Genomic DNA, 21,323 nt, shown 5'->3' with positions numbered 1-21,323 from the left:
AAAAAAATGTTTTTCTTAATACGGACCAATAAAGAGTGATTTTGCATTACTATCCGTTGTGACTTACTGACTTAGTCTGGGAGATTTAGAGTGCCGAGGTTACTCACTAATTTTATCTATTATTACCTCTGAGCACCTATATACCAGTGAGCAGAGCTTCCTCTACAGTAGTTCTCCTGATTAGGCATGCCCTTACCTCATGAGCAGGGCATTGCAGCTTTGGTAGCAACCATTACGACATGGACTCTGCTGCTGTGGACCCGAGAAGAGTGAGTGCAGATTCATTGCACCCACACTCCTCACATGAAGGGTCCGCACTCCTAGAAAATGGGGGATACGTTCCCTGAGTGTCTCCCCCCCATATTCTAGACGGTCCAGAGTTGTCGTGGGACCCCTTTATTTTTTTTCTTACAATAAATTGGTGAGAGAGGAAATGTTTTGGGGACTGTTTTTTCAAATAAATTTCTTTTGTCGATTTTTTTTTTTTGTTAGTACTGACAGTTTATGATGTTGGGTATCTAATAGACGCCATGACATCACAAACTGCTGGGCTTGATCTCAGGTGACTTTACAGCTAGTATCAACCCGATTTATTACCCCGTTTGCCACTGCACCAGGGCACGGGATGAGCTGGGGTGAAGCGCCAGGATTGGCGCATCTAGTGGATGCGCCACGTCTGGGGTGCCTGCGGCCTGCTATTTTTAGGCTGTGAAGGCCCAATAACTATTGACCTTCCCACCCTGAGAATACCAGACCACAGCTGTCCGCTTTACCTTGGCTGGTGATCCAATTTGGGGGGGACCCTACTTTTATTGTGTAATTATTAATATTTATAAAATAATTATAAAAAAGAGCCTGAGGGGACCTCCACATTGGATCCCCAACCACGGTAAAGCTGCCAGCTGTGGTTTTCAGGCTACAGCCGTCTGCTTTACCCTAGCTGGCTATCAAAAATGGGGGGACCCAACGTCATTTTTTTTTTTAACTATTTTTTAAATAGAAAAAATTAATGGGCTTCCCTGTATTTTGATTGCCAACCAAGGTAACAGCAGGCAGATGGGGGTGGCATCCCGTAGCTGTCTGCTTTATCTGCGCTGAGAATCAAAAATACCGCGGAGCGCTACGTCATTTTTTTAAAGATTTATTTTTACAGCACTGTGATGTCCAGCAATCAAAATACAGGGAAGCCCATTTTGTTTTTAGTTATTTACATAAATAATTAAAAAAAATATATATGGGCTCCTGCTACATTTTTTGTATTGCTAGCTAAGGGTAATCCAAGCAGCTACTGGCTGCTAACCCCCACTGCTTGATGTTACCTTCAAATCCAGGGAAGCATTTTTTATTTTTTTTGCCAAAAAACTACAAAAAAATGACGTGGGCTTCGCCACATTTTTGTATGCTAGCCAGGTACAGCAGGCAGCCACGGGCTGCCTCCAACCCCCAGTTGCCTATTTGTACCCAGCTGGGAACCAAAAATATAGGGAAACCCATTTTTTTTTAATTATTTCACTTATTTCATGAAATAATTAAAAAACAAAATGACGTGGGCTTTGCCCCATTTTTGTGTCCAGCCGGGTACAACTAGGCAGCTGGGGATTGGAATCCGCAGCACAGGCTAACCCGAGGTTTCCGGGCGCCTCTGCTGCGGATTTCAGTCCGCAGCCGTCCCAGAAAATGGCGCTCTCATAGAAGCGCCATCATCTGGCGCTGTATCCAACTCTTCCAACAGCCCTGGAGCCGGGTGGCTTGTTGGGTAATCATGAGTTAATACTGGCTTTGTTTTACTAGCCAGTATTAAGCCAGAGATTCTTAATGTCAGGCACGTTTGACCCGGCCATTAAGAATCTCCAATAAAGGGTTAAAAAAAAACACCACACAGAGAAAAAATACTTTAATAGAAATAAATACACAGACACATTAGAGACTCCATCTTTATTACCCCCTGTCACCCCTCCACGACCCTGCTCTTCTGTCTTCTTTCTAGTGTAGTAGTAGTGACGATTGTAGTGAGGAAGGATGAGGTTCACCAGCTCATCACTTGGGGCTGGGGAACCTCATCCTCACTACAATGCTCACTACAATCGTGCAGCCTTCACTCCGTGAGTGATCAGTGCTGGCTGTCAGCGGTAACAGCGGTAACGCTGACAGCGCGTTACCATAGCAATGGTGCTCTCGGAGCCGCGGTTAGCGGTGACGTCACCGCTAACTGCGTTGCTATGGCAACGGTGATCTCCGTTAATGACCGGCTCTGTCAGCCGGTCCCTAACGGAACGGGGAGTCGACCGTGTGCTAGAGCATGTCGCCGGTACACGGCGATACACATATGTGCACCGTGTACCGGAGAGATGCTCTCGCAGGTCCTACATGACGTGTCATAGTCATGTGACCAGTCTGTAGCCAATGAGATAATAGCCACGTGACTGGTCACATGGCTATTTTGATGTCACGATAGGTCCTGCATCTCTGCTGGCAGTGCTGGTCACGGGGAGGATTCAGCGATCATCGGATGGAATAGCGGCAGGAGACAGAGTGCAGAAGGGATCGCGGGGACCGGTAAGTGTTATGGCAATGTTTATTAACTGTTTGTGTACATTTATCATGCATTTTTATATGTTTGTGATTGCCTCCCATTATAGCCTATTGGTTCGAGTTCGGTTCGTCGAACGTTCGACGAACCGAACTCGATCGGGACCCCCGTTCGGCGAACCGACCTCGAGCCAAACCGGGACCAGTTCGCTCATCTCTAGTCATCACGTCTGCTTAACACGCAGAAGGTCCTGGGTTCAATCCCCAGTGAAACCAATCTGTTCTTAGTGTTGAAATCATAAGCTATCCAACTACAATATATGAAGTTCTCGGCATTGTTGCCGAATGACGGTATGTTTTGGCTTCCATCACAAACAGAACTACAAATAATTTTTTTTTTTTTCCCCTGGCGGTCAAAACTCGTCTCTAAATGCCATTACTTTGCAGGATTTCACAGGTTTCATAGTGGAGTGGTCATCACGTCTACTTCACATGCAGAAGGTCCTGGGTTCTATCCCCAGTAAAAACAAGCTGTTTTCGCTGTTGAAGTAATTTGCTATCAATATATGAAATTCTTGGTTTTATTGCCAACTGATAATATATTTTGGCTTCCCTCACCAAGAGAACTACGATTTTGGGTTTATTTTTTATTGACAATTTTAGCAGAAAACATAATCCCATATTATAAAAATCCTGTTTGTTTCAAAATATATAGTTCCTTTAAATACAAAAGCAAACAACTAAACTATGTGGAAAAAAGTAAAACATTCAATGTAAACTTCCTTTTAAGCAAAATCTCTTTGTAGGAATAAAACTGGTAAAATATGTAATAAAAATTGTAAATGTTTCATTAACCAAAAATACTTTCCTTCAGCAATAAAAAGGCCCCGTCAGTCACAATTCTGCTCTGCTAGCCAATACACAGTAACTTTCCATCAGGTTTCACAGAGTAGTGGTCATCACGTCTGCTTAACACGCAGAAGGTCCTGCGTTCAATCCCAATAAAACCAATCTGTTCTTGGTGTTGAAATAATACTCAATTAAACTACAATATATGAAGTTCTTGGCTTTGTTGCCGAAGGATGGAATGTTTTGGCTTCCATACCCAACAGAGCTACGAATTTGTGATGGAATTTTGGCTTCCATCACAAAGAGAACTACGATTTTGGGTTTCTTTTTTATTCACCATTTTAGCAGAAAACATAATCCCATATTATATATATAGTTCCTTTAAATACAAAAGCAAACAACTAAACTATGTGGAGAAAAGTAACACATTCAATATAAACTTCCTTTTAAGCAAAATCCCTTTGTAGGAATAAAACTGGTAAAATATGTAATAATAATTGTGTTTCATTAACCAAAAATACTATCGTTCAGCAATAAAAAGGCCCCGTCAGTCACAATTCTGCTCTGCTAGCCAATACACAGTAGCTTTTTGTCAGGTTTCATAGTGTAGTGGTCATCACGTCTGCTTAACACGCAGAAGATCCTGCGTTCAATCCCCAGTGAAACCAATCTGTTCTTAGTGTTGAAATAATACGCTATGCAACTCCAATATATGAAGTTCTCGGCTTTGTAGCAGAATAACGGGATGTTTTGGCTTCCATCACAAACAGAACTACAAATTATTTTTTTTTTTTTCCCCTGGCGGTCAAAACTCGTCTCTAAATGCCATTACTTTGCAGGATTTCACAGGTTTCATAGTGGAGTCGTCAACACGTCTACTTCACACTCAGAAGGTCCTGGGTTCAATCCCCAGTAAAAACAAGCCGTTTTCGCTGTTGAAGTAATTTGCTATCAACCTGTAACATATGAAATTCTTTGTTTTGTTGCCAACTGATAATATATTTTGGCTTCCATCACCAAGAGAACTACGATTTTGGGTTTCTTTTTTATTGACCATTTTAGCAGAAAACATAATCCCATATTATAAAAATCATGTTTGTTTCAAAATATATAGTTCCTTTAAATACAAAAGCAAACAACTAAACTATGTGGAAAAAAGTAACACATTCAATGTAAACTTCCTTTTAAGCAAAATCCCTTTGTAGGAATAAAACTGGTAAAATATGTAATAAAAATTGTAAATGTTACATTAACCAAAAATACTTTCCTTCCGCAATAAAAAGGCCCCGTCAGTCACAATTCTGCTCTGCTAGCCAATACACAGTAACTTTCCATCAGGTTTCATAGAGTAGTGGTCATCACGTCTGCTTAACACGCAGAAGGTCCTGCGTTCAATCCCGAGTAAAACCAATCTGTTCTTGGTGTTGAAATAATACTCGATTAAACTACAATATATGAAGTTCATGGCTTTGTTGCCGAATGATGGGATGTTTTGGCTTCCATCCCCAACAGAGCTACGAATTTGTTTTTTTTTTCCCTGGCGGTCAAAACTCGTCTCTAATTGCCATTACTTTGCGTTTTTTCAAAGGTTTCATAGTGTAGTGGAAATCACATCTGCTTTACACGCAGAAGGTCCTGGGTTCAATCCCCAGTGAAACCCATGTGTTCTTGGTGTTGAAATAATCCCCTATCAACCTGCAGTATATAACGTTCTTGGCTTTGTTGCTGAATAACGGGATGTTTTAGCTTCCATCACCAACAGAGCTACGAATTTGGTTTTTTTCCTCTGGCGGTCAAAACTCGTCTCTAATTGCCATTACTTTGAAGGATTTCAAAGGTTTCATAGTGTAGTGGTCATCACATCTGCTTCACACGCAGAAGGTCCTGGGTTCAATCCCCAGTGAAATCAATCTGATTTTGGTGTTGAAGTAATTTCCTATCGACTTGTAATATGTGAAATTCTTGGTTTCGTTGCCAAATGACAATACATTTTGGCTTCCATCACAAAGAGAACTACGATTTTGGGTTTGTTTTTTATTGACCATTTTAGCAGAAAACATAATCCCATATTATAAAAATCCTATTTGTTTCAAAATATATAGTTCCCATAAATACAAAAGCAAAAGACCAAACTATGGAGAAAAAAGTAACACATTCAATATAAACTTCAATTTAAGCAAAATCCCTTTGTAGGAATAAAACTGGTAAAATATGTAATAATAATTGTAAATGTTTCATTAACCAAAAATACTTTCCTTCAGCAATAAAAATACCCCGTCAGTCACAATTCTGCTCTGCTAGCCAATACACAGTAACTTTTCGTCAGGTTTCATATTGTAGTGGTCATCACGTCTGCTTAACACGCAGAAGGTCCTGGGTTCAATCCCCAGTGAAACCAATCTGTTCTTAGTGTTGAATTAATACGCTATCCAACTACAATATATGAAGTTCTCGGCTTTGTTGCCGAATGACGGGATGTTTTGGCTTCCATCACAAACAGAACTAGAAATTATTTTTTTTTTTCCCCTAACGGTCAAAACTCGTCTCTAAATGCCATTACTTTGCAGGATTTCACAGGTTTCATAGTGGAGTGGTCATCATGTCTACTTCACACACAGAAGGTCCTGGGTTCAATCCCCAGTGAAGACAAGCCGTTTTCGCTGTTGAAGTAATTTGCTATCAACCTCTAATATATGAAATTCTTGGTTTTATTGCCAACTGATAATATATTTTGGCTTCCCCCACCAAGAGAACTGCGATTTTGGGTTTATTTTTTATTGACAATTTTAGCAGAAAACATAATCCCATATTATAAAAATCCTGTTTGTTTCAAAATATATAGTTCCTTTAAATACAAAAGCAAACAACTAAACTATGTGGAAAAAAGTAACATATTCAATGTAAACTTCCTTTTAAGCAAAATCCCTTTGTAGGAATAAAACTGGTAAAATATGTAATAAAAATTGTAAATGTTCCATTAACCAAAAATACTTTCCTTCAGCAATAAAAAGGCCCCGTCAGTCACAATTCTGCTCTGCTAGCCAATGCACAGAAACTTTCCATCAGGTTTCATAGAGTAGTGGTCATCACGTCTGCTTAACACGAATAAGGTCCTGCGTTCAATCCCCAGTAAAGCCAATCTGTTCTTGGTGTAGAAATAATACTCAATTAAACTACAATATATGAAGTTCTTGGCTTTGTTGCCGAAGGATGGAATGTTTTGGCTTCCATCCCCAACAGAGCTACGAATTTGTTTTTTTTTTACCTGGCGGTCAAAACTCGTCTCTAATTGCCATTACTTTGCAGGATTTCAAATGTTTCATAGTGTAGTGGAAATCACGTCTGCTTTACACGCAGAAGGTCCTGGGTTCAATCCCCAGTGAAACCCATGTGTTTTTGGTGTTGAAATAATTCCCTATCAACCTGCAGTATATAAAGTTCTTGGCTTTATTGCCGAATAACGGGATGTTTTAGCTTCCATCACCAACAGAGCTACGAATTTGTTTTTTTTCCCCTGGCGGTCAAAACTCGTCTCTAATTGCCATTATTTTGCAGGATTTCAAAGGTTTCATAGTGTAGTGGTCATCACGTCTGCTTCACACGCAGAAAGTCCTGGGTTCAATCTCCAGTGAAACCAATCTGTTTTTAGTGTTGAAGTAATTTCCTATCGACTTGTAATATGTCAAATTCTTGGTTTCGTTGCCAAATGACAATACATTTTGGCTTCCATCACAAAGAGAACTACGATTTTGGGTTTCTTTTTTATTGACCATTTTAGCAGAAAACATAATCCCATATTATAAAAATCCTATTTGTTTCAAAATATATAGTTCCCATAAATACAAAAGCAAAAGACCAAACTATGGAGAAAAAAGTAACACATTCAATATAAACTTCAATTTAAGCAAAATCCTTTTGTAGGAATAAAACTGGTAAAATATGTAATAATAATTGTAAATGTTTAATTAACCAAAAATACTTTCCTTCAGCAATAAAAAGGCCCCGTCAGTCACAATTCTGCTCTGCTAGCGATTACACAGTAACTTTTCGTCAGGTTTCATAGTGTAGTGGTCATCACGTCTGCTTAGCACGCAGAAGGTCCTGGGTTCAATCCCCAGTGAATCCAATCTGTTCTTAATGTTGAAATAATACGCTATCCAACTACAATATATGATGTTCTCGGCTTTGTTGCCGAATGATGGGATGTTTTGGCTTTCATCACAAACAGAACTACAAATTATTTTTTTTTTTCCCCTGGCGGTCAAAACTCGTCTCTAAATGCCATTACTTTGCAGGTTTTCACAGGTTTCATAGTGGAGTCGTCAACACGTCTACTTCACACGCAGAAGGTCCTGGGTTCAATCCCCAGTAGAAACAAGCCGTTTTTGCTGTTGAAGTAATTTGCTATCAACCTGTAACATATAAAATTCTTTGATTTGTTGCCAACTGATAATATATTTTGGCTTCCATCACCAAGAGAACTACGATTTTGGGTTTCTTTTTTATTGACCATTTTAGCAGAAAACATTATCCCATATTATAAAAATCCTGTTTGTTTCAAAATATATAGTTCCTTTAAATACAAAAGCAAACAACTAAACTATGTGGAAAAAAGTAACACATTTAATATAAACTTCAATTTAAGCAAAATCCCTTTGTAGGAATAAAACTGGTAAAATATGTAATAAAAATTGTAAATGTTTCATTAACCAAAAATACTTTCCTTCAGCAATAAAAAGGCCCTGTCAGTCACAATTCTGCTCTGCTAGCCAATACACAGTAACTTTCCATCAGGTTTCATAGAGTAGTGGTCATCACGTCTGCTTAACACGCAGAAGGTCCTGCGTTCAATCCCCAGTAAAACCAATCTGTTCTTGGTGTTGAAATAATACTCAATTAAACTACAATATATGAAGTTCTTGGCTTTGTTGTCGAATGATGGGATGTTTTGGCTTCCATCCCCAACAGAGCTACGAATTTGGTTTTTTTTTTCCCTGGCGGTCAAAACTCGTCTCTTATTGCCATTACTTTGCAGGCTTCCAAAGGTTTCATAGTGTAGTGGAAATCACGTCTGCTTTACACGCAGAAGGTCCTGGGTTCAATCCCCAGTGAAACCCATGTGTTCTTGGTGTTGAAATAATCCCCTATCAACCTGCAGTATATAAAGTTCTTGGCTTTGTTGACGAATAACGGGATGTTTTAGCTTCCATCACCAACAGAGCTACGAATTTGTTTTTTTTCCCCTGGCGGTCAAAACTCGTCTCTAATTGCCATTACTTTGCAGGATTTCAAAGGTTTCATAGTGTAGTCGTCATCATGTCTGCTTCACACGCAGAAGGTCCTGGGCTCAATCCCCAGTAAAACCAATCTGTTTTTGGTGTTGAAGTAATTTCCTATCGACCTGTAATATGTGAAATTCTTGGTTTCGTTGCCAAATGACAATACATTTTGGCTTCCATCACAAAGAGAACTACGATTTTGGGTTTCTTTTTTATTGACCATTTTAGCAGAAAACATAATCCCATATTATAAAAATCCTGTTTGTTTCAAAATATATAGTTCCTTTAAATACAAAAGCAAACAACTAAACTATGTGGAAAAAAGTAACACATTTAATATAAACTTCAATTTAAGCAAAATCCCTTTGTAGGAATAAAACTGGTAAAATATGTAATAAAAATTGTAAATGTTTCATTAACCAAAAATACTTTCCTTCAGCAATAAAAAGGCCCTGTCAGTCACAATTCTGCTCTGCTAGCCAATACACAGTAACTTTCCATCAGGTTTCATAGAGTAGTGGTCATCACGTCTGCTTAACACGCAGAAGGTCCTGCGTTCAATCCCCAGTAAAACCAATCTGTTCTTGGTGTTGAAATAATACTCAATTAAACTACAATATATGAAGTTCTTGGCTTTGTTGTCGAATGATGGGATGTTTTGGCTTCCATCCCCAACAGAGCTACGAATTTGGTTTTTTTTTTCCCTGGCGGTCAAAACTCGTCTCTTATTGCCATTACTTTGCAGGCTTCCAAAGGTTTCATAGTGTAGTGGAAATCACGTCTGCTTTACACGCAGAAGGTCCTGGGTTCAATCCCCAGTGAAACCCATGTGTTCTTGGTGTTGAAATAATCCCCTATCAACCTGCAGTATATAAAGTTCTTGGCTTTGTTGACGAATAACGGGATGTTTTAGCTTCCATCACCAACAGAGCTACGAATTTGTTTTTTTTCCCCTGGCGGTCAAAACTCGTCTCTAATTGCCATTACTTTGCAGGATTTCAAAGGTTTCATAGTGTAGTCGTCATCATGTCTGCTTCACACGCAGAAGGTCCTGGGCTCAATCCCCAGTAAAACCAATCTGTTTTTGGTGTTGAAGTAATTTCCTATCGACCTGTAATATGTGAAATTCTTGGTTTCGTTGCCAAATGACAATACATTTTGGCTTCCATCACAAAGAGAACTACGATTTTGGGTTTCTTTTTTATTGACCATTTTAGCAGAAAACATAATCCCATATTATAAAAATCCTGTTTGTTTCAAAATATATAGTTCCTTTAAATACAAAAGCAAACAACTAAACTATGTGGAAAAAAGTCACACATTTAATATAAACTTCAATTTAAGCAAAATCCCTTTGTAGGAATAAAACTGGTAAAATATGTAATAAAAATTGTAAATGTTTCATTAACCAAAAATACTTTCCTTCAGCAATAAAAAGGCCCTGTCAGTCACAATTCTGCTCTGCTAGCCAATACACAGTAACTTTCCATCAGGTTTCATAGAGTAGTGGTCATCACGTCTGCTTAACACGCAGAAGGTCCTGCGTTCAATCCCCAGTAAAACCAATCTGTTCTTGGTGTTGAAATAATACTCAATTAAACTACAATATATGAAGTTCTTGGCTTTGTTGTCGAATGATGGGATGTTTTGGCTTCCATCCCCAACAGAGCTACGAATTTGGTTTTTTTTTTCCCTGGCGGTCAAAACTCGTCTCTTATTGCCATTACTTTGCAGGCTTCCAAAGGTTTCATAGTGTAGTGGAAATCACGTCTGCTTTACACGCAGAAGGTCCTGGGTTCAATCCCCAGTGAAACCCATGTGTTCTTGGTGTTGAAATAATCCCCTATCAACCTGCAGTATATAAAGTTCTTGGCTTTGTTGACGAATAACGGGATGTTTTAGCTTCCATCACCAACAGAGCTACGAATTTGTTTTTTTTCCCCTGGCGGTCAAAACTCGTCTCTAATTGCCATTACTTTGCAGGATTTCAAAGGTTTCATAGTGTAGTCGTCATCATGTCTGCTTCACACGCAGAAGGTCCTGGGCTCAATCCCCAGTAAAACCAATCTGTTTTTGGTGTTGAAGTAATTTCCTATCGACCTGTAATATGTGAAATTCTTGGTTTCGTTGCCAAATGACAATACATTTTGGCTTCCATCACAAAGAGAACTACGATTTTGGGTTTCTTTTTTATTGAACATTTTAGCAGAAAACATAATCCCATATTATAAAAATCCTATTTGTTTCAAAATATATAGTTCCTTTAAATACAAAAGCAAACAACTAAAATATGTGGAAAAAAGTAACACATTTAATGTAAACTTCCTTTTAAGCAAAATCCCTTTGTAGGAATAAAACTGGTAAAATATGTAATAAAATTTGTAAATGTTTCATTAACCAAAAATACTTTCCTTCAGCAATAAAAAGGCCCTGTCAGTCACAATTCTGCTCTGCTAGCCAATACACAGTAACTTTTCATCAGGTTTCATAGAGTAGTGGTCATCACGTCTGCTTAACACGCAGAAGGTCCTGCGTTCAATCCCCAGTAAAACCAAACTGTTCTTGGTGTTGAAATAATACTCAATTAAACTACAATATATGAAGTTCTTGGCTTTGTTGCCGAATGATGGGATGTTTTGGCTTCCATTCCCAACAGAGCTACGAAATTGGTTTTTTTTCCCTGGCGGTCAAAACTCATCTCTAATTGCCATTACTTTGCAGGCTTTCAAAGGTTTCATAGTGTAGTGGTCATCACGTCTGCTTAACACGCAGAAGGTCCTGGGTTCAATCCCCAGTGAATCCAATCTGTTCTTAATGTTGAAATAATATGCTATCCAACTACAATATATGAAGATCTCGGCAATGTTGCCGAATGACGGTATGTTTTAGCTTCCATCACAAACAGAACTACAAATTATTTTTTTTTTTCCCCTGGCGGTCAAAACTCGTCTCTAAATGCCATTACTTTGCAGGATTTCACAGGTTTCATAGTGGAGTGGTCATCACGTCTACTTCACACGCAGAAGGTCCTGTGTTCAATCCCCAGTAAAAACAAGCTGTTTTCGCTGTTGAAGTAATTTTATATCAACCTGTAATATATGAAATTCTTGGTTTTGTTCCCAACTGATAATATATTTTGGCTTCCATCACCAAGAGAACTACGATTTTGGGTTTCTTTTTAATTGACCATTTTAGCAGAAAACATAATCCCATATTATAAAAATCCTATTTGTTTCAAATTATATAGTTCCCATAAATACAAAAGCAAAAGACCAAACTATGGAGAAAAAAGAACACATTCAATATAAACTTCAATTTAAGCAAAATCCCTTTGTAGGAATAAAACTGGTAAAATATGTAATAATAATTGTAAATGTTTCATTAACTAAAAATACTTTCCTTCAGCAATAAAAAGGCCCCGTCAGTCACAATTCTGCTCTGCTAGCCAATACACAGTAACTTTTCATAAGGTTTCATAGTGTAGTGGTCACATGTCTGCTTAACACGCAGAAGGTCCTGCGTTCAATCCCCAGTAAAACCAATCTGTTCTTGGTGTTGAAATAATACTCAATTAAACTACAATATATGAAGTTCTTGGCTTTGTTGCCGAATGATGGGATGTTTTGGCTTCCATCCCCAACAGAGCTACGAATTTGTTTTTTTTTTCCCTGGCGGTCAAAACTCGTCTCTAATTGCCATTACTTTGCAGGCTTTCAAAGGTTTCATAGTGTAGTGAAAATCACGTCTGCTTTACACGCGGAAGGTCCTGGCTTCAATCCCCAGTGAAACCCATGTGTTCTTGGTGTTGAAATAATCCCCTATCAACCTGCAGTATATAAAGTTCTTGGTATTGTTGCCGAATAACGGGATGTTTTAGCTTCCATCACCAACAGAGCTACGAATTTGTTTTTTCTCCCCTGGCGGTCAAAACTCGTCTCTAATTGCCATTACTTTGCAGGATTTCAAAGGTTTCATAGAGTAGTGGTCATCACGTCTGCTTCACACGCAGAAGGTCCTGGGTTCAATCTCCAGTGAAACCAATCTGTTTTTGGTGTTGAAGTAATTTCCTATCGACTTGTAATATGTGAAATTCTTGGTTTCGTTGCCAAATGACAATACATTTTGGCTTCCTTCACAAAGAGAACTACGATTTTGGGTTTCTTTTTTATTGACCATTTTAGCAGAAAACATAATCCCATATTATAAAAATCCTATTTGTTTCAAATTATATAGTTCCCATAAATACAAATGCAAAAGACCAAACTATGGAGAAAAAAGTAACACATTCAATATAAACTTCAATTTAAGCAAAATCCCTTTGTAGGAATAAAACTGGTAAAATATGTTATAATAATTGTAAATGTTTCATTAACTAAAAATACTTTCCTTCAGCAATAAAAAGGCCCCGTCAGTCACAATTCTGCTCTGCTAGCCAATACACAGTAACTTTTCATCAGGTTTCATAGTGTAGTGGTCACACGTCTCCTTAACACGCAGAAGGTCCTGAGTTCAATCCCCAGTGTACCCACTCTGTTCTTAGTGTTGAAATAATACGCTATCCAACTACAATATTTGAAGTTCTCGGCTTTGTTGCCGAATGACGGGATGTTTTGGCTTCCATCACAAACAGAACTACAAATTATTATTTTTTTTTCCCTGGCGGTCAAAACTCGTCTCTAAATGCCATTACTTTGCAGGATTTCACAGGTTTCATAGTGGAGTCGTCATCACGTCTACTTCACACGCAGAAGGTCCTGGGTTCAATCCCCAGTAAAAACAAGCCGTTTTCGTTGTTGAAGTAATTTGCTTTAAACCTATAACATATGAAATTCTTTGTTTTGTTGCCAACTGATAATATATTTTGGCTTCCATCACCAAGAGAACTACGATTTTGGGTTTCTTTTTTATTGACCATTTTAGCAGAAAACATAATCCCATATTATAAAAATCCTGTTTGTTTCAAAATATATAGTTCCTTTAAATACAAAAGCAAACAACTAAACTATGTGGAAAAAAGTAACACATTTAATGTAAACTTCCTTTTAAGCAAAATTCCTTTGTAGGAATAAAACTGGTAAAATATGCAATAAAAATTGTAAATGTTTCATTAACCAAAAATACTTTCCTTCAGCAATAAAAAAGCCCCGTCAGTCACAATTCTGCTCTGCTAGCCAATACACAGCAACTTTCCACCAGGTTTCATAGAGTAGTGGTCATCACGTCTTCTTAACACGCAGAAGGTCCTGCGTTCAATCCCCAGTAAAACCAATCTGTTCTTGGTGTTGAAATAATACTAAATTAAACTACAATATATGAAGTTCTTGGCTTTGTTGCCGAATGATGGGATGTTTTGGCTTCCATCCCCAACAGAGATACGAATTTGTTTTTTTTTTCCCTGGCGGTCAAAACTCGTCTCTAATTGCCATTACTTTGCAGGCTTTCAAGGGTTTCATAGTGTAGTGGAAATCACGTCTGCTTTACACGCGGAAGGTCCTGGGTTCAATCCCCAGTGAAACCCATGTGTTCTTGGTGTTGAAATAATCCCCTATCAACATGCAGTATATAAAGTTCTTGGCATTGTTGCCGAATAACGGAATGTTTTAGCTTCCATCACCAACAGAGTTACGAATTTGTTTTTTTTCCCCTGGCGGTCAAAACTCGTCTCTAATTGCCATTACTTTGCAGGATTTCAAAGGTTTCATAGTGTAGTGGTCATCACGTCTGCTTCACACGCAGAAGGTCCTGGGTTCAATCCCCAGTGAACCAATCTGCTTTTGGTGTTGAAGTAATTTCCTATCGACTTGTAATATGTGAAATTCTTGGTTTCGTTGCCAAATGACAATACATTTTGGCTTCCATCACAAAGAGAACTACGATTTTGGGTTTCTTTTTTATTGACAATTTTAGCAGAAAACATATTCCCAGATTATAAAAATCCTATTTGTTTCAAAATATATAGTTCCCATAAATACAAAAGCAAAAGACCAAACTATGGAGAAAAAAGTAACACATTCAATATAAACTTCAATTTAAGCAAAATCCCTTTGTAGGAATAAAACTGGTAAAATATGTAATAATAATTGTAAATGTTTCATTAACTAAAAATACTTTCCTTCAGCAATAAAAAGGCGCTGTCAGTCACAATTCTGCTCTGCTAGCCAATACATAGTAACTTTCCATCAAGTTTCATAGAGTAGTGGTCATCACGTCTGCTTAACACGCAGAAGGTCCTGCGTTCAATCCCCAGTAAAACCAAACTGTTCTTGGTGTTGAAATAATACTCAATTAAACTACAATATATGAAGTTCTTGGCTTTGTTGCCGAATGATGGGATGATTTGGCTTCCATCCCCAACAGAGCTACGAATTTATTTTTTTTTCCCCTGGCGGTCAAAACTCGTCTCTAAATGCCATTACTTTGCAGGATTTCATAGGTTTCATAGTGGAGTGGTCATCACGTCTACTTCACACGCAGAAGGTCCTGGGTTCAATCCCCAGTAAAAACAAGCCGTTTTCGCTGTTGAAGTAATTTGCTATCAACCTGTATTATATGAAATTTTTTGTTTTGTTGCCAACTGATAATATATATTGGCTTCCCTCACCAAGAGAACTACGATTTTGGGTTTCTATTTTATTGACCATTTTAGCAGAAAACATAATCCCATATTATAAAAATCCTGTTTGTTTCAAAATATATAGTTCCTTTAAATACAAAAGCAAACAACTAAACTATGTGGAAAAAAGTAACACATTTAATGTAAACTTCCTTTTAAGCAAAATCCCTTTGTAGGAATAAAACTGGTAAAATATGTAATAAAAATTGTAAATGTTTCATTAACCAAAAATACTTTCCTTCAGCAATAAAAAGGCCCCGTCAGTCACAATTCTGCTCTGCTAGCCAATACACAGTAACTTTGCATCAGGTTTCATAGAGTAGTGGTCTTCACGTCTGCTTAACACGCAGAAGGTCCTGCGTTCAATCCCCAGTAATACCAATCTGTTCTTGGTGTTGAAATAATACTCAATTAAACTACAATATATGAAGTTCTTGGCTTTGTTGCCGAATGATGGGATGTTTTGGCTTTCATCCCCAACAGAGCTACGTATTTGGTTTTTTTTTTCCCTGGCGGTCAAAACTCGTCTCTAATTGCCATTAATTTGGAGGCTTTTAAAGGTTTCATAGTGTAGTGGAAATCACGTCTGCTTTACACGCAGAAGGTTCTGGGTTCAATCCCCAGTGAAACCCATGTGTTCTTGGTGTTGAAATAATCCCCTATCAACCTGCAGTATATAAAGTTCTTGGCTTTGTTGCCGAATAATGGGATGTTTTAGCTTCCATCACCAACAGAGGTACGAATTTGTTTTTTTATCCCTGGCGGTCAAAACTCGTCTTTAATTGCCATTACTTTGCAGGATTTCAAAGGTTTCATAGTGTAGTGGTCATCACGTCTGCTTCACACGCAGAGGGTCCTGGGTTCAATCCCCAGTGAAACCAATCTGTTTTTGGTGTTGAAGTAATTTCCTATCGACTTGTAATATGTGAAATTCTTGGTTTCGTTGCCAAATGACAATACATTTTGGCTTCCATCACAAAGAGAACTACGATTTTGGGTTTCTTTTTTATTGACCATTTTAGCAGAAAACATAATCCCATATTATAAAAATCCTATTTGTTTCAAAATATATAGTTCCCATAAATACAAAAGCAAAAGACCAAACTATGGAGAAAAAAGTAACACATTCAATATAAACTTCAATTTAAGCAAAATCCCTTTGTAGGAATAAAACTGGTAAAATATGTAATAATAATTGTAAATGTTTCATTAACCAACAATACTTTCCTTCAGCAATAAAAAGGCCCCGTCAGTCACAATTCTGCTCTGCTAGTCAATACACAGTAACTTTTCGTCAGCTTTCATAATGTAGTGGTCATCACGTCTGCTTAACACGCAGAAGGTCCTGGCTTCAATCCCCAGTGAAACCAATCTGTTCTTAGTGTTGAAATAATACGCTATCCAACTACAATATATGAAGTTCTCAGCTTTGTTGCCGTATGACGGGATGTTTTGGCTTCCATCACAAACAGAACTACAAATTATTATTTTTTTTTCCCTGGCGGTCAAAACTCGTCTCTAAATGCCATTACTTTGCAGGATTTCACAGGTTTCATAGTGGAGTCGTCATCACGTCTACTTCACACGCAGAAGGTCCTGGGTTAAATCCCCAGTAAAAACAAGCCGTTTTCGCTGTTGAAGTAATTTGCTATCAACCTGTAACATATGAAATTCTTTGTTTTGTTGCCAACTGATAATATATTTTGGCTTTTATCACCAAGAGAACTACGATTTTGGGTTTCTTTTTTATTGACCATTTTAGCAGAAAAACATAATCCCATATTATATAAATCCTGTTTGTTTCAAAATATATAGTTCCTTTAAATACAAAAGCAAACAACTAAACTATGTGGAAAAAAGTAACACATTCAATGTAAACTTCCTTTTAAGCAAATTCCCTTTGTAGGAATAAAACTGGTAAAATATGTAATAAAAATTGTAAATGTTTCATTAACAAAAAATACTTTCCTTCAGCAATAAAAAGGCCCCGTCAGTCACAATTCTGCTCTGCTAGCCAATACACAGTAACTTCCCATCAGGTTTCATAGAGTAGTGGTCATCACGTCTGCTTAACACGCACAAGGTCCTGCGTTCAATCCCCAGTAAAGCCAATCTGTTCTTGGTGTAGAAATAATGCTCAATTAAACTACAATATATGAAGTTCTTGGCTTTGTTGCCGAAGGATGGAATGTTTTGTCTTCCATCCCCAACAGAGCTACGAATTTGTTTTTTTTTTCCCTGGCGGTCAAAACTCGTCTCTAATTGCCATTACTTTGCAGGCTTTCAAAGGTTTCATAGTGTAGTGGAAATCACGTCTGCTTTACACGTAGAAGGTCCTGGGTTCAATCCCCAGTGAAACCCATGTGTTTTTGGTGTTGAAATAATCCCCTATCAACCTGCAGTATATAAAGTTCTTGGCTTTGTTGCCGAATAACGGGATGTTTTAGCTTCCATCACCAACAGAGCTACGAATTTGTTTTTTTTCCCCTGGCGGTCAAAACTCGTCTCTAATTGCCATTATTTTGCAGGATTTCAAAGGTTTCATAGTGTAGTGGTCATCACGTCTGCTTCACACGCAGAAAGTCCTGGGTTCAATCTCCAGTGAAACCAATCTGTTTTTAGTGTTGAAGTAATTTCTAGTGATGAGCGAGTATGCTTGTTACTACTCGGTACTCGCACGAGTATCACTGTACTCGGGCTACTCGGCGGGTACCGAGTAATTTCGCGATACTCGTGCTTTACTCGTGGTCTTCATTTCTGCATGTTGGCGCTCTTTTGAGAGCCAGCCCTCATGCAGGGATTGGCTGGCAGACCACTGCAATGCCACAGCCCTGTTAGTTGTGGAATTGCAGTGATTGGCCGGCCTGCACAGCGTGACCGAGCCTTTATACCGGCCGGCGCGCTGTGCTCTGTACACAGCCATCTCATATTCCCTGCTTTCCACGCCAACAGGCGCCTATGATTGGTTGCAGTGAGACACGCCCCCACGCTGAGTGACAGGTGTCTCACTGCACCCAATCACAGCAGCCGGTGGGCGTGTCTATACTGTGCAGTAAAATAAATAATTAAAAAAACCGGCGTGCGGTCCCCCCAATTTTAATACCAGCCAGATAAAGTCATACGGCTGAAGGCTGGTATTCTCAGGATGGGGAGCCCCACGTTATGGGGAGCCCCCCACCCTAACAATATCAGTCAGCAGCCGCCCAGAAGTGCCGCATACATTATATCGACGGTTCTGGGACTGTACCCGGCTCTTCCCGATTTACCCTGGTGCGTTGGCAAATCGGGGTAATAAGGAGTTATTGGCAGCCCATAGCTGCCAATAAGTCCTAGATTAATCATGTCAGGCGTCTATGAGACACCCTCCATGATTAATCTGTAAATTACAGTAAATAAACACACACACATGAAAAAATCCTTTATTAGAAATAAAAAACAATAACAAAGTCCCTCATCACCAATTTATTACCCACAACAAAGCCCTCCATGTCCGGTGTAATCCACGGTCCTCCAGTGTCGCGTCCAGCTCTGCTGCATGCAGGTGACAGGAGCTGCAGAATACACCGCCGCTCCGGTCACCTCCACGCAGCTAATGAGGTGAGTATAGCGATCAGCTGAGCTGTCACTGAGGTTACCTGGATCCAGCGGTGGCCGCGGGTAACCTCAGTGACAGCAGCTGATCGCGCTACTCACCGCCGCTCCGGTCAGCTTCACACAGCAACTGAGGTGATAAGCGCGATCAGCTGCTGTCAGTCAGGTAACTCGCGGCCACCGCTGCATCCAGCGGTGGCCGCGATTAACCTCAGTGACAGCAGCTGATCGCTATACTCTCCTCAGTTGGTGCATGGAGCTGACCGGAGCGGCGGTGAGTAGCGCGATCAGCTGAGCTGTCACTGAGGTTACCCGCGGCCACCGCTGTATCCACCGCTGGATCCAGGTAACCTCAGTGACAGCAGCTGATCGCTATACTCACCTCATTAGCTGCGTGGAGGTGACCGGAGCGGCGGTGTATTCTGCAGCTCCTGTCACCTGCATGTAGCAGAGCTGGACGCGACGCTGGAGGACCGTGGATTACACCGGACATGGAGGGCTTTGTTGTGGGTAATAAATTGGTGATGAGGGACTTTGTTATTGTTTTTTATTTCTAATAAAGGATTTTTCGGGTGTGTGTGTTTTTTAACTGTAATTTACAGATTAATCATGGAAGGAATCTCGGGGAGACGCCTGACATGATTAATCTAGGACTTATTGGCAGCTATGGGCTGCCAATAACTCCTTATTACCCCGATTTGCCAACTCACCAGGGTAAATCGGGAAGAGCCGGGTACAGTCCCAGAACTGTCGCATATAATGTATGCGGCAATTCTGGGCGGCTGCTGACTGTTATTGTTAGGGTGGGGGGCTCCCCATAACGTGGAGCTCCCCATCCTGAGAATACCAGCCTTCAGCCGTATGGCTTTATCTGGCTGGTATTAAAATTGGGGGGGACCGCACGCCGGTTTTTTTAATTATTTAATTATTTATTTCACTGCACAGTATACACACACACACCGGCTGCTGTGATTGGGTGCAGTGTGACACCTGTCACTCAGAGTGGGGGCGTGTCTCACTGCAACCAATCATAGGCGCCGAAAAGCAGGAAAGCAGAGAATACGAGATTGATTAATGAGCGGCCGGCTTTTTCAAAAGAGGAAAAGCCGCAGGAGCAGTGTGAATGCCGTGCAGTGCCACAGCAGTGATCGGGGAACGGTGAGTAAGAGAGAGGGGGGAGAATGACCGACAGACTGTGAGAGGGGGACAGACAAGACAGAGAGAGACCGACAGAGCGAGACCGACCGACGGGAGATAGAATGAAAAAAAAAATGACCGACATCGCTAGTAAAAAGCACAAAACGTGCGTTTTGGACATCGGAGTGCCACACAATGTTTATGTAAAATCTTTCATGTATTAATCTCAAAAAGTAACATACACCAGCTCTATCTCACTATTGTGTATGTGCCCTTAACATTTCCGCCATGAAAATTCAGTTTGGGGTCATTTTGCAAGGTTTTCTGGTGAGTCCGTAAAAATGGCGTAAAACGCGGACAAAATTGTTCACAGCTGTGACTTTAGAGTGATAAATGCTTCAAGGGGTCTTCCCCATGCTGTTGCCATGTCATTTGAGCACTCTTCTGAGACTTTTGTGACATTTTAAGGGTTTCTACATGCTGCCGGGGGGTTATTTCACAAAAATACTCAGGTCTCCCATAGGATAACATTGGGCTCGTTGCTCGGCCCGAGTACACGAGTATCTTGGGAGGCTCGGCCCGAGCTTCGAGCACTCGAGCTTTTTAGTACTCGCTCATCACTAGTAATTTCCTATCGACTTGTAATATGTGAAATTCTTGGTTTCGTTGCCAAATGACAATACATTTTGGCTTCCATCACAAAGAGAACTACGATTCTGGGTTTCTTTTTTATTGACCATTTTAGCAGAAAACATAATCCCATATTATAAAAATCCTATTTGTTTCAAATTATATAGTTCCCATAAATACAAAAGCAAAAGACCAAACTATGGAGAAAAAAGTAACACATTCAATATAAACTTCAATTTAAGCAAAATCCCTTTGTAGGAATAAAACTGGTAAAATATGTAATAATAATTGTAAATGTTTCATTAATCAAAAATACTTTCCTTCAGCAATAAAAAGGCCCCGTCAGTCACAATTCTGTTCTGCTAGCCAATACACAGTAACTTTTTGTCAGGTTTCATAGTGTAGTGGTCATCACGTCTGCTTAACACGCAGAAGGTCCTGGGTTCAATCCCCAGTGAAACCAATCTGTTCTTAGTGTTGAAATAATACGCTATCCAACTACAATATATGAAGTTCTCGGCATTGTTGCCGAATGACGGTATGTTTTGGCTTCCATCACAAACAGAACTACAAATTATTATTTTTTTTCCCCTGGCTGTCAAAACTCGTCTCTAAATGCCATTACTTTGCAGGATTTCACAGGTTTCATAGTGGAGTGGTCATCACTAGTGATGAGCGAGCATGCTTGTTACTAC

The 21,323-nt window shown here is 39.4% G+C and overlaps 9 non-coding genes across 9 annotated transcripts; all 9 read left to right on the top strand.

Annotated features, from left to right (window-relative positions):
- The first annotated feature begins 4,965 nt into the window (after positions 1-4,965).
- TRNAV-UAC (transfer RNA valine (anticodon UAC)) lies at positions 4,966-5,038 on the top strand. Its single transcript has one exon. It is a non-coding gene; the product is annotated as a tRNA-Val (tRNA).
- A 2,393-nt stretch (positions 5,039-7,431) lies between these two features.
- Positions 7,432-7,504, top strand: TRNAA-AGC (transfer RNA alanine (anticodon AGC)). The gene has a single exon. It is a non-coding gene; the product is annotated as a tRNA-Ala (tRNA).
- Positions 7,505-8,422: 918 nt separating this feature from the next.
- On the top strand, positions 8,423-8,495 carry TRNAV-UAC (transfer RNA valine (anticodon UAC)). The gene has a single exon. It is a non-coding gene; the product is annotated as a tRNA-Val (tRNA).
- A 916-nt stretch (positions 8,496-9,411) lies between these two features.
- On the top strand, positions 9,412-9,484 carry TRNAV-UAC (transfer RNA valine (anticodon UAC)). The gene has a single exon. It is a non-coding gene; the product is annotated as a tRNA-Val (tRNA).
- A 916-nt stretch (positions 9,485-10,400) lies between these two features.
- Positions 10,401-10,473, top strand: TRNAV-UAC (transfer RNA valine (anticodon UAC)). Its single transcript has one exon. It is a non-coding gene; the product is annotated as a tRNA-Val (tRNA).
- A 914-nt stretch (positions 10,474-11,387) lies between these two features.
- TRNAV-AAC (transfer RNA valine (anticodon AAC)) lies at positions 11,388-11,460 on the top strand. The gene has a single exon. It is a non-coding gene; the product is annotated as a tRNA-Val (tRNA).
- Positions 11,461-15,829: 4,369 nt separating this feature from the next.
- TRNAV-UAC (transfer RNA valine (anticodon UAC)) lies at positions 15,830-15,902 on the top strand. The gene has a single exon. It is a non-coding gene; the product is annotated as a tRNA-Val (tRNA).
- A 1,656-nt stretch (positions 15,903-17,558) lies between these two features.
- On the top strand, positions 17,559-17,631 carry TRNAV-UAC (transfer RNA valine (anticodon UAC)). The gene has a single exon. It is a non-coding gene; the product is annotated as a tRNA-Val (tRNA).
- A 3,387-nt stretch (positions 17,632-21,018) lies between these two features.
- On the top strand, positions 21,019-21,091 carry TRNAV-AAC (transfer RNA valine (anticodon AAC)). Its single transcript has one exon. It is a non-coding gene; the product is annotated as a tRNA-Val (tRNA).
- The last annotated feature ends 232 nt before the right edge of the window (positions 21,092-21,323 follow it).

The sequence above is a fragment of the Anomaloglossus baeobatrachus genome, unplaced genomic scaffold, assembly GCF_048569485.1.
Source record: "Anomaloglossus baeobatrachus isolate aAnoBae1 unplaced genomic scaffold, aAnoBae1.hap1 Scaffold_535, whole genome shotgun sequence".
Taxonomy (NCBI): Eukaryota; Metazoa; Chordata; class Amphibia; order Anura; family Aromobatidae; genus Anomaloglossus; species Anomaloglossus baeobatrachus.
The sequence above is the reverse complement of the archived record's forward strand: the minus strand, read 5'-3'. Positions and strand labels throughout refer to the sequence as shown.